At 47.1% G+C, this 11071-nt stretch overlaps 1 pseudogene; it reads left to right on the top strand.

Annotated features, from left to right (window-relative positions):
* Positions 1-1857: 1857 nt before the first annotated feature.
* LOC148537823 (uncharacterized) lies at positions 1858-8699 on the top strand (annotated as a pseudogene).
* Positions 8700-11071: the final 2372 nt, after the last annotated feature.

An 11071-nucleotide genomic window follows, 5' to 3' on the forward strand; every position in this document is an offset into this window, starting at 1 on the left:
TGCTAAACTTGTCTTGAAAGGTGAGGTTTCAGGGAAAGTTTGAAGACTAAGGGAAAGTCTTGTGCAAGGGAGGGCATTCCATAGAGTACAAAAAAATTCTGTTACCGCAAATGGGAGCAGGTAATGAGTGTAGATGAGAGACGCAGATCTTGTGCAGAGTGAAGGGGTTAAGCTGTGAGATATTTTGAGATAAGCGAAATTATATGTTTTTTGATATTTTTATGTGTTTCAGGAACCGTCCTTACCCTTGGGGTCATACTGCTCTGACTTGGCAGGAGGCCCAGCCTGGGGACTCTCAGAATGCACTGCTGACGGCCCTCAGGGTGGTGGTCTCAGAGGCCCGGAGCTCTGGCGGCATTCCCGCCGGCTCTGGTTGCTACTATGGTGGGCCCGGCCAGCTGATGGCGTGGCTGACTCACTCTTGGTATGTGGTGGTCTCGGGGGACTTGCAGTCCGGCATTGTTCCCGCCGGCTCCGAACACTGGGCGCTGCCATATTGATCCCGGGCATCTAACTGCTAGTCTCCAAAGACAGCCAGGCCGGTGTCCATCTGATTGTGTCAGCCAATCCCTGCGACACTCAGGTTATAAATATCCTGCCCTGACAGCACTCTGTGTCTGAGCTTCATCGCTGATACATGTTCAGACCTACTTTGGCTCCAGTGTATATTCTAAGTCCGGTCCCACTCCGGCTCCAACCTATGCTTCAAGTCAGGTTCTACTCTGGCTCCAGTGTATACCCCAGTCCGATCCCACCCTGGCTCCTATGTGTATACTCTAAAGTCCAGTCCCACTTTTGCTCCAGTCTGTAATCCAAGTCCAGTCTCACTTCTGCTCCAGTGTATCCACTAAGTCTGGTCTCACTACGGCTTCAGTCTGTGCTCCAAGTCCGGTCCTACTCTGGCCCCTGTGTATACTCAAGTCTGGTCACAATACAGCTTCACTGCCTGTTCTGTCTAGTCCCAGTTCGACTCCGGTATTACTATAGTACTAACCTAGTGTTTACTCCATGCACTTTCTTAGTAATACTGTCCTGCAGCATACATACTATTATAATTACATCGACTGTATGAGGAAGAGTTATATACGACCATCTCTACTCCAAACCTCCCCTACCACCTGTAAGCAGGTATGAGGCTCTCTCCCAGGCAATCCAGAATTCCCAGCCTTGACACGGGCATTTCTAGAGAGGAGAGGGGCCTGTGTGCAGCCCCCTCCTCTCCGTCTGGCAGCAGGCAGCGCACTGAGCTGTGCATGGCCAGCGCCAGAGTTATAGACTCTGGGCACTAGAGTGTGCCCGGAGTCAATAGTGTATGCACAGGTCACCGAGAAAATGGCTGTGGCGGCCATTTTCCCTGTACTGCGTATGCGCAAACAGTCATTTTACAGTTCCGGACCCCTGCGCCAACGTGGGACTCCGGAGAGGTAAGTAATATTATGGGTGCGGGGAACACGGGCCCCTGCACCCATTATAGATACACCCCTGCCTTGACAGTAAGTAGAAGTCTTTCCTTTTTTCTTTTATTTTTCTTTCTCTCCCACTACTCTAGTTCCTGCCTTCTCTCTCTCTCCACTCCTCCTCTGTCTTGCTCTTATTCCTCCACTTGCTCTCCTGCTCCTCTGTTTCTTCTTTTTCTCTCCCCTTTGTCTCTTTTTTTTCAGACTCTAGTGCTTCCTCTTCCACAGGCCCATCTTCTGTTCTTCCAGTTGTTGACGTGCCAATCAGACACAGGCTGCAGTGTGTTCTGTGCAGGTTTTAAGTTTCTTTTATGAGAGTGGACATTTTTCACTTTTTACCATTAAAAATGCATATAAGGTAGTGGGCTGTTCTTTCTGTTTTCTCTTTTTCTTTGTCGACATGGTTGTATTGTCGACCTGCTTGGCAGGTCTCTCTTCAGCGTTCTGCTTGGACATTCTGATGACTTCCAGCTCATCGTGCTGGACCTCCGGTGGTAAGTGTCGTTAAACCTTAACCCACCCCTTAGTGCCTAACCGCACCCTCCACTCAGGTAGCCTAACAGTAACCCTCCTTTGACGCAGCCTAACCCTTAATTCTCCGGTCCTGCAGAATGTTGACATTGTGAGCATTCTGCAGATGTCGACATGTTCATGCTGATCTCATAACTGTCAACATTGTGGTGTCGACGTACATTTAGACTGCGTTCCGTGGGTCAGAGGTCAAATAGAGAAATGTATTTTGGATGGGGTGAAATTTAGTTTGAAAGTAGACGTTTCTGATCATTTGATATGACCTAAAGTTTTTTATATTCAGTTAATGGCAATCATGTAGGGATTGCTGAAGTAATCCACGTTTATATAAGATTTGCTACAAACCGTGGTGCTTTTAGGAGAGAAAGAAAGAGAATCTTGAATATTAATCCTTTTACACTTCAAGATTTAGCCATTTTGAGAATATCCATGTTATACTAAGGAAAAATTATATTTCATATGAGTAACTTGATGTACTGTATATTGTTTATAGAAATACACTTTTAACTGATAGCGCCTAATGTTTCCATGTATATTTAGAAAGTTTTTGTATTTTAGGTTTTGTCACTGGACCTCCTTGTTGCTGATAGAATATTCTGTTTTGCAGATGTCACTGCGTTGGCTCGTATGCGTATACACAGAGCCATAACTTGTCATCTTGGGGTGCCCTGTGCGAGAAAGAGCATTGGTGACCCTCCCCCCCTCCCAAAAAAAAATATAATAAATGGGACATATATTTATTTTTACTTTTTCAATATATGTTCTGCTGGGTTTACTGTGTGCATGGAATGACTGCTTCAGTCAGAAAGCACAGACTTATGGACTGATTTTTGGGGAATGGGTATGATATACCGCCGGCCGATTCCCGTCAGCGGCAGCCCGACAGGAGCAGAGTTAGAAGCAGCGGAAGCCCGACAGCGCTGGAAATCCCGATCGTGGATAGGTAAGTATAGACTAACCTAACCCTAACCCTCCTTAGGGGTGCCTAACCCTAACTTCCCCACAAGTGCCTAACCCTAATCACCCCCTTCCCCGCTGCCTAAACCTAAGTCCCCCGGGGGTGCCTAACCCTCCCTCCCCCTAGCCTAACCCTCCCAGGGGGGTGCCTAACCCTAAGTCCCCCCCGGGAGCCCTAAACCTAGAACGGCTGTCCGCTCGCGGCGCCCGGCATCACTACGATCGTGATGCCGGGCGCCGGTCTCCCGGCGTCTACATAAGACAGTCGGGAAGCCGGCTGCCGGTATTTAGGCAGTCGGCTTCCCGATTGCTTCCCATTTTTGTCAAGGTACACAGACATATGTAGTCTCTGTAACCTCAGCACATATGCATACACACACCCATGCAGTCTCAGCACACATGCACACCATACTTGCCTACCCTCCCGATTTGGTCGGGAGCCTCCCGAAAATCGGTTGCCGCTCCAGGCCACCCGGGAAGGCAGGCAAGTCTCCCAGCAACTGCCGACCCCTCCTGCCCCCCACCGCAATTACAAGGGAATCCCCGGAAGCAAGGGGCCTGTAACGCGATTCACGCCGAATTGCGTCATTTTAGCCACGCCCCCTGCTTCATAATGCCGAGATTATCGTCATTGTGTAGTGGGGGCAGGGCCAAAATGAAGCGATCACATGGCCACGCCCCCAGTCCCACCCACAAGCACCGGCCACGCCCCAGGTTTTGTCGATCTGGCTGCCCCCTCCCGGAAGGGGCAGCCAGAATGTCGGCATCTCTCATGCACACACCATGCAGTCTCAGCACTCATGCACACACCATGCAGTCTCAGCACACATCATGCAGTCTCAGCACACATGCACACACCATGCACACACCATGCAGTCTCAGCACACATGCTCACTCCATGCAGTCTCAGCACATATGCACACACCATGTAGTCTCAGTAAACAAACATAGATACATAGGTAGGTTCAGCACACACACACACACACACACACACACACACACAGCCCATGACAGAATTATCAGCAGGGGGAAACAGCAGCACTGCTGGGGAGTTACTGTTGTCAGTACTTACCATTAGCACTGCCGAGTCTCTGCATGCAGGAGAAGAGAGAGATGGCCAGATGGGATCCCACTGGAGAGACCTGCTGCCCTTGTATGTATCCATCCATGGTTGCTGCTATTTTCAAGTTGGAGAAAGGACCTCTGTGACTTATCCACCACGTGACTGCTGCAGGAGGCTGGACCGCTCCTGCGTAACAATCCACTAGGGCATAGAGGGGGAATAAATAACTGTGGCGAGCGCAGCGAGCTACCGTGCCCGAAGCGTGGCGAGCGCATCGAGCCCGCGAAGGGACACTTTTGGTCCCCCGTTACCATCCCTGCCCCTCCCCCTTTCAGTCCGGGTCACGTGGGTGTGACGTCACAGGTCCATCTGCGCTGTATAGTCTAGCCCTAACCATCAATCCATGCTACTGGTCCCTGCCCCCCGACTACACCAGCCACCCGACATCCTTTGCATCAGCCAAAGACGTCCCGCGGGGGCTGCTGGGAAACGTAGTCCCTTCCACCTCTGTGACACTGGTCACAGAGGTGGAAGGGACTACATTTCCCAGCAGCCCCTGCGGAACGTCTTTTGACTGATGCAAAGGATGCCGGCAGTTCACGTGACTGCTGATTGCAAAGCAGCAGCCCCCTCCTAGATAACTGCAAGGACCCTACCGTGCTACCGGGGGACCTGTCACTGTTCACCGCACCATTTATTAATATAAAGCAGTTGCCCGGCGTATAGTGATTGCGGTGGGCGGCTGGTTCCGCCCTCAGGGCTGTTGCGCTCTGTGCAGCGGCACCGTCCCCACTACCCTAGCTACGGCCCTGCATATACACAGTGGTCCTAACGTGCAAGGCATGTGCCTGGAATGTGTCTTTAAACTTTATGGAAGGCTAGTGTCATTAATACGTTAATAGATGGAGTGGGGGCAGGGTTGTGGGGTGCTCAGTGTTTGGAAGTTTTTATTTTAATCAGACTGTGTGGTAGGTGCACATTGTGTGCATGCGCTCGCCAACATATAGACATCCATTTTATCAGCACTAGATTTTATTATATAGATTATCCTTAGCATTACCTTCTTTCTTTTCATCTTTACTGTTGTACTTTTTGGAACGCTCTCAACTTTTTATTCTCTGCATGTTACCTGTGCACTCCTGTGTGCTTTTTTCCTTTCTTCTATACTGTTATACATGTTTGGTTGTGGATAATGTTGTGATGGCGTTATTCATACCACCCAACTTTTTCCAAAAGCAGATCGGGACTCCTACGAGTGCCGAAGGCGAGAGACACCATTTTGTCAGTGCTCCTGGAGCTACTGGCATGCCCCCAGTCCCTCTCTGCATTGAATAGACTTTGGCTAACCCCCTTCCCCTCCTCCACTGTGGGTCCCAAAATTGTGATGGTCGGGAGGTATATGTTGTTGGTTAATTTTTTAAATATTGTCTTTGTTGTCATCATGAGGTGGTGTGTCGTGATTAAGTAGGGGAAAGAAAACAAAAGTGTTTGGAGATAGTGGGGGAGATTTATGAAATCTCGTAGAGAGATAAAGTACCAACCAATCAGCTCCTAACTGTCATATTACAGGCTGTGCTAGCAAAATGACAGAAGCTGATTGGTTGGTACTTTAGGGTAGATGTATTAAGCCTTGGATAGAGAGAAAGTGGAGAGAGATAAAGTATCAACCAATCAGCTCCTAACTATCATTTTTCAAATACAGCCTGTAAAACGACAGGGTCGAAAGAAACATAAGAAGGCACAAGCTCAATCCTTTGTAATAGCGACCTGGAACATAAGAACGATGCGGTGAAAAGAAACATAAGAAGGCACGCACTCAATCCTTTTTAATAGCAACCTGGAACGTAAGAACTTTACTTGATAGTGACAGCAACTTGTGTCCTCAAAGGAAAACAGCATTAATTGCTAGAGAACTGTCCCCCCTATAACATTGACATTGCCGCAATTCGCTAAATACACCTGGCGGATAGTGGGCAGCTCTGGGTGGATATAACTACTACTGGGTTGGAAAATCTGCGACTGAGAGATCATCCAGCAGTGTTGGTTTTGCGAACTGGATCAATATCGCTGGATCTTTGTCGGAGCCCCCATTGCAACTTCACACAACCCAAAGAAAACACCTTCACTTAATAAGTGTTTATGCTCCCACCCTGACCTCGTTGGAAGAAAATAAGCTCCAATTCTATGTTGACCTACATAAAGTTTTGCAAAGCATCCTTTCCAGTGACAAAATTATTCTGCTTGGTGACTTTAGTGCATGTGTTGGAACTGAGCTCGATGTCTGGACTGATGTGATAGGACTGCATGGCGTTGGGAACTGCAATGCGAATGGCATTGCATTGCTAACCCTGTGCGTAGAATTCAACCTTAGTATCACCCACGCATATTTCCGGCAACTTGATAGAACACGTTGTGGATGCACCCTCGATCTAAACACTGGCATCCTCTTGATTATGTAATTGTCCGACGAAAAGATCTCAGGGATATGATAACTAGAGCCATGCGCGGTGCACAAGGTTGGACAGATCACCGCCTTATAGGATCTAAAGTGAGGCTGAACTACAAGCCCCCACGCAGAGCAGAACATAAAATTCCATCTAAATTGGCATTTGCTAAACTTGTCCATGATGAGGAGACACAGCATAAACTGGACACTGAATTTGGTAATATGACGACACCCATTCCTGAAGAGGGCGCATCAGTTGATGAAGGCTGGCTTATTTATGCAAAATCCCTACATAAAGTTTGCCATGAGTAATTGGTAGACTGCAAAAGAAAAACCAGATTGGTTTGATGAATATGATGTTGATATACGGAAGCTCGTTGAGGAATCAAGGTGCATCCTAAAGAATTCAACATGTTATGAGCAATGCAGAATAATCCAGCAGGAACTCAAATTGAAGGTGTGAGAACTGAAAAATCGATGGTGGCTTGCAAAGGCTGAGGAACCACAGCATTCTGCAGATACCAACTAGACTGCACAGTTCTTTGAAGGGCTCAAAAGTGTCTTCGGACCCAGATGTAAGAAGACAGCCCCAGTCTACTCACGTGATATAACCAAGCAACTTACTATTCCCGATGACATTCTTGCACGATGGGCTGAACACTTCAATACAGTGTTAAACCCTGGCAGTCAGGGAGTAGACCTATCCTACATAAGCTTGCTTGAGAGTCTACCAACCAACAGCATCAGAATTTGTAGACCCACCGTCTTTTGAGGAATTCCATCAAGCAGTGAACCGACTCAAAAATGGTAAAACACCTGGCTCAGATAGTCTCCCCACAGAAATCTATAAGTATGACAGTACAAATATAACAAACAGACTATACAAGCTGATACTGAATATCTGGGAGGCAGAAGCCATACCTCGGGACTGGAAAAACGCTTCTATATGTAAACTGTACAAAGGTAAGGGCGATTTGTCGGATTGCAGATCTTACAGGGGCATAGCTCTCGTTAGTGCAGCTGGTAAAGTTCTGAGTCGTATCATTAACAAACGTCTGAACATGCTGGCAAAGCATTTTCTTCTGAAGAGTCAATGAAGGTTTCATCCTAATAGAGGCACGGTTGATGCACTCTTTGGTAAGCAACTTCAAGAAAAAAGCCTGGAACAACATCGGCTCTCTATGTGCTTTGTCAACCTTGAGAAAGCTTTTGACAGGGTACCGAGGACTGCTCTCTGGATTATGCTTGAGAAGATTGGATGTCCTGCGAGGTTGATTAACTTAGTGAGCCAATTCCATGATGGCATGATGGCCAGAGTACAACATGAAAATTACTTCACAGATGGATTGCCAGTCACCAGCGTGTCAAGCAAGGCTGTGTAATGGCTTCTATACTCTGCACCATTTTCTTTGCTGCTGTGATGAATGATGCTCTGAAAAACTGCAGTGGACATAAACGTAAGGACTGATCAGAGCATCTTCGACCTATCTCGCTTCAGGTTCAGGGCAAAACGTAAAGTCAGACAAGTTTCTGTGTTAGAAGTTCTGTATGCCGATGATGTTTGACTTATGGCTGACAGCATGGAAAACCTGCAGCAATATTTTGGCCACTTGGATGCCTCATGCCGTAAATTCTCCTGGTGATAAGCGTGTCGAAAACCAAGATACAAAAACAACCTGCAAATGGTACACCTGCAAACGACGCTGTTGTGACCCTGGGTGGAAAACAGCTGGAAGAAGTACAATCGTTTCAATACCCAGCTATTGCTACACATATTGCCAAAACTGTTGCTGCTTTCGGCACACTCAATCAGAGAGTTTGGAAGTCTCACGATCTCCAGCTGCAGACTAAACTTGCTGTATATAAAGCAATCATGCTTCCATTATTGCTGTACGCCTCTGAGACCTGGTGCCTCTACAAGGAAGGCATTAAAAGACTGGACAGCCTACAACTGAAATGCCAAATTCTGCGTGTGAATTGGCAGGAGTGTGTCCCAAACTCCGAGATTCTTCATCGGACTAAGATGAACAGCATGGAGTGTTTGCTGATGAGGGGCCAGTTGAGATGGTGTGGACACCTAGTGCGCATGAATGACTCAAGGTTGCCAAAGTCGGTTTTCTACTCCGAGCTTTCAAGTGGAAAGCGCAAGGCTGCGGGTCAATACCTGCGGTACAAGGATGTCCTGGCTTTGAGCGGCCTGTCTCGCAACACCTGGGAGGAACTTGCACTAGGTAGAACGAAGTGACGAAATCCTGTAAAAAATGGAACTGACAACTTTGAACATTTGCACTTAGAAGATCCTGATGCCAAGCGCCAAATCCGGATAATTGGCTCGAAACCCTCCTATAACTACACAGTCAACCCTAGCAGGCAGTTATACTGTGCCACCTGCAACTGAATCTTCAAGACCAAGTTCGGCTTCGTTAGTCAGCGCACGCTAGAAGATGATGTCAGGCAGTCGCCGTCGACTAACACATTGTGGAGGACATCATTATCATCATCTCTCCATGGCTTAGTACATCTCCCCCTTTATATTTAAAATTGACTCCATACGTCAGGATATTATATCCCACCAGTCCCCCAGCACTACACCTCCTCCTTTCCCGGATCATCCCTATCCCTTCCATTTTACCTACACTGACATCCCTCTTCCCTGTATCCCGAGAGGAAGTAATGGCCCTTATCCAGTCCCCCCCTGCCCCCTTCCACCTCCCCCCTTGACCCTATCCCTTCACGTCTTCTCCGCTACCTCTCTCCTTGTGCCTGTTCCCATCTTGCCCACCTCAATCTCTCCTTCTCATATGGCACTGTCCCTTCTGCATTCAAACATGCCCTTGTATCCCCCATTCTTAAAAAAACTACCCTTGATCCTAACACTCTCGCCAACTACCAACCCATCTCTCTCCTCCCTCTTGCATCCAAACTCTTTGAGCGTATTGTCTACAACCGCCTTACCACCTTTCTTTCCTCCCACTCCCTCCTTGACCCTTTTCAGTCTGGCTTCCATTCTCTCCACTCCACTGAAACTGCCCTCACTAAAGTCAGCAACAACCTCCTTTCTGCCAAATCCAAAGGCCACTACTCTCTGCTCGTTCTCCTTGACCTTTCTGCTGCCTTTGACACTGTGGACCACCCTCTTCTGCTGCAAATCCTTCACTCCCTTGGTCTACGTGACACTGCCCTCTCCTGGCTGTCCTCCTACCTCTCTGACTGATCGTTCTCTGTCTCCTCTCATGGCTTATCTTCCTCCCCCACATCCTCTTACAGTAGGTGTTCCCCAAGGTTCTGTTCTTGTACCACTCCTTTTCTCCCTCTATACGTCCTCTCTAGGTGAACTCATCAGCTCTTTTGACCTCCATTATCATCTCTATGCCGATGACACTCAGATCTACCTTTCTCCCTCTCTCCTCACTCATATCTCCAACTGTCTCTCTGCTATATCTTCTTGGATGTCCCAGCGATTTCTTAAACTTAATATGTCTAAGACTGAGATGATTATCTTCCCACCCTCCCACATAACCTCACTTCCCACTATTTCTTTATCAGTTGATAGCACAACTATCTCCTTTAGCCCCAAAGTGTGCTGTCTTGGAGTTATCTTGGACTCCTCCCTTTCCTTCAAACCACATATCTAGAACCTCTCACAGTCTTGTCGTTTTCATCTCAAAAACATTTCCAGGATCAGACCCTTTCTCACCCAGGATGCTACTAAGACCCTAATACTCACTGGTCATATCCAGATTGGATTACTGTAACCTTCTCCTATCTGGACTCCCCAACTCCCATCTCTCTCCTCTCCAGTCTGTCCTCAATGCTGCCGCTCGACTCATCTTTCTCTCCAAATGCTCTACGAGGTATGTCTATTAAATAATGAGACTGATTAAATAACTTATCTTTATTTATTGGTATTACAAATTTAATGTTTGTCCCCTTCAATATACTCCCCTTTTGCACTAATATATCGCTGTAGTCTTGTTTTCCGCTGCTCAAAGGCATGGAGCAAATCAATTTCTGTTAGTTGTTTCAACATATCTGCCGTTTTTCTTTTTTACAGCATCAACTAATTCAAAATGTGACCCTTGATATCGAAAAAAACAATGAGCATTGCTTTGAATTTTGACTTGCTTTGACAAGCTTTTTTAATTCTTGGTGATGACAGTGTTTTCCAGGGCATTAACTGTCTTTTGTCGCTGAATCTTTTGTGCCACTCAAACACACGCATGAGACAGGCAGTCATTCCCATAGGCCGTAGTAAGCATTTGAAAACATTCTGTTGGTGTTTTGTGCAATTTTAATAAAAATTTCAAATTGACATGTTGTTCAACTTTTAAACTTAGCATTTTTTCGGCACTCTTCAGAAAACACAACCAAAAATGTCAGAGTGTTGCTGCTTGTCATGTAGGTTCAGACAAGTTCAAGGTTACTACGTATGCAGTTAGAACCAGTTCTGACTGCTATGTTTACTAGGTGGAATCACAGTATCATTATTTTATAGACATACCTCGTACATCTGCCTCCCCTCTCTTACAAGCCCTCCACTGGCTCCCCTTCCCATTCAGAACCCAATTCAAGGTTCTCACACTCGCTTACAGAGCCCTCACACACTCCTCTCCCATT

Source organism: Taudactylus pleione, unplaced genomic scaffold, assembly GCF_031769625.1.
Source record: "Taudactylus pleione unplaced genomic scaffold, aTauple2 ptg000043l, whole genome shotgun sequence".
NCBI lineage: Eukaryota > Metazoa > Chordata > Amphibia > Anura > Myobatrachidae > Taudactylus > Taudactylus pleione.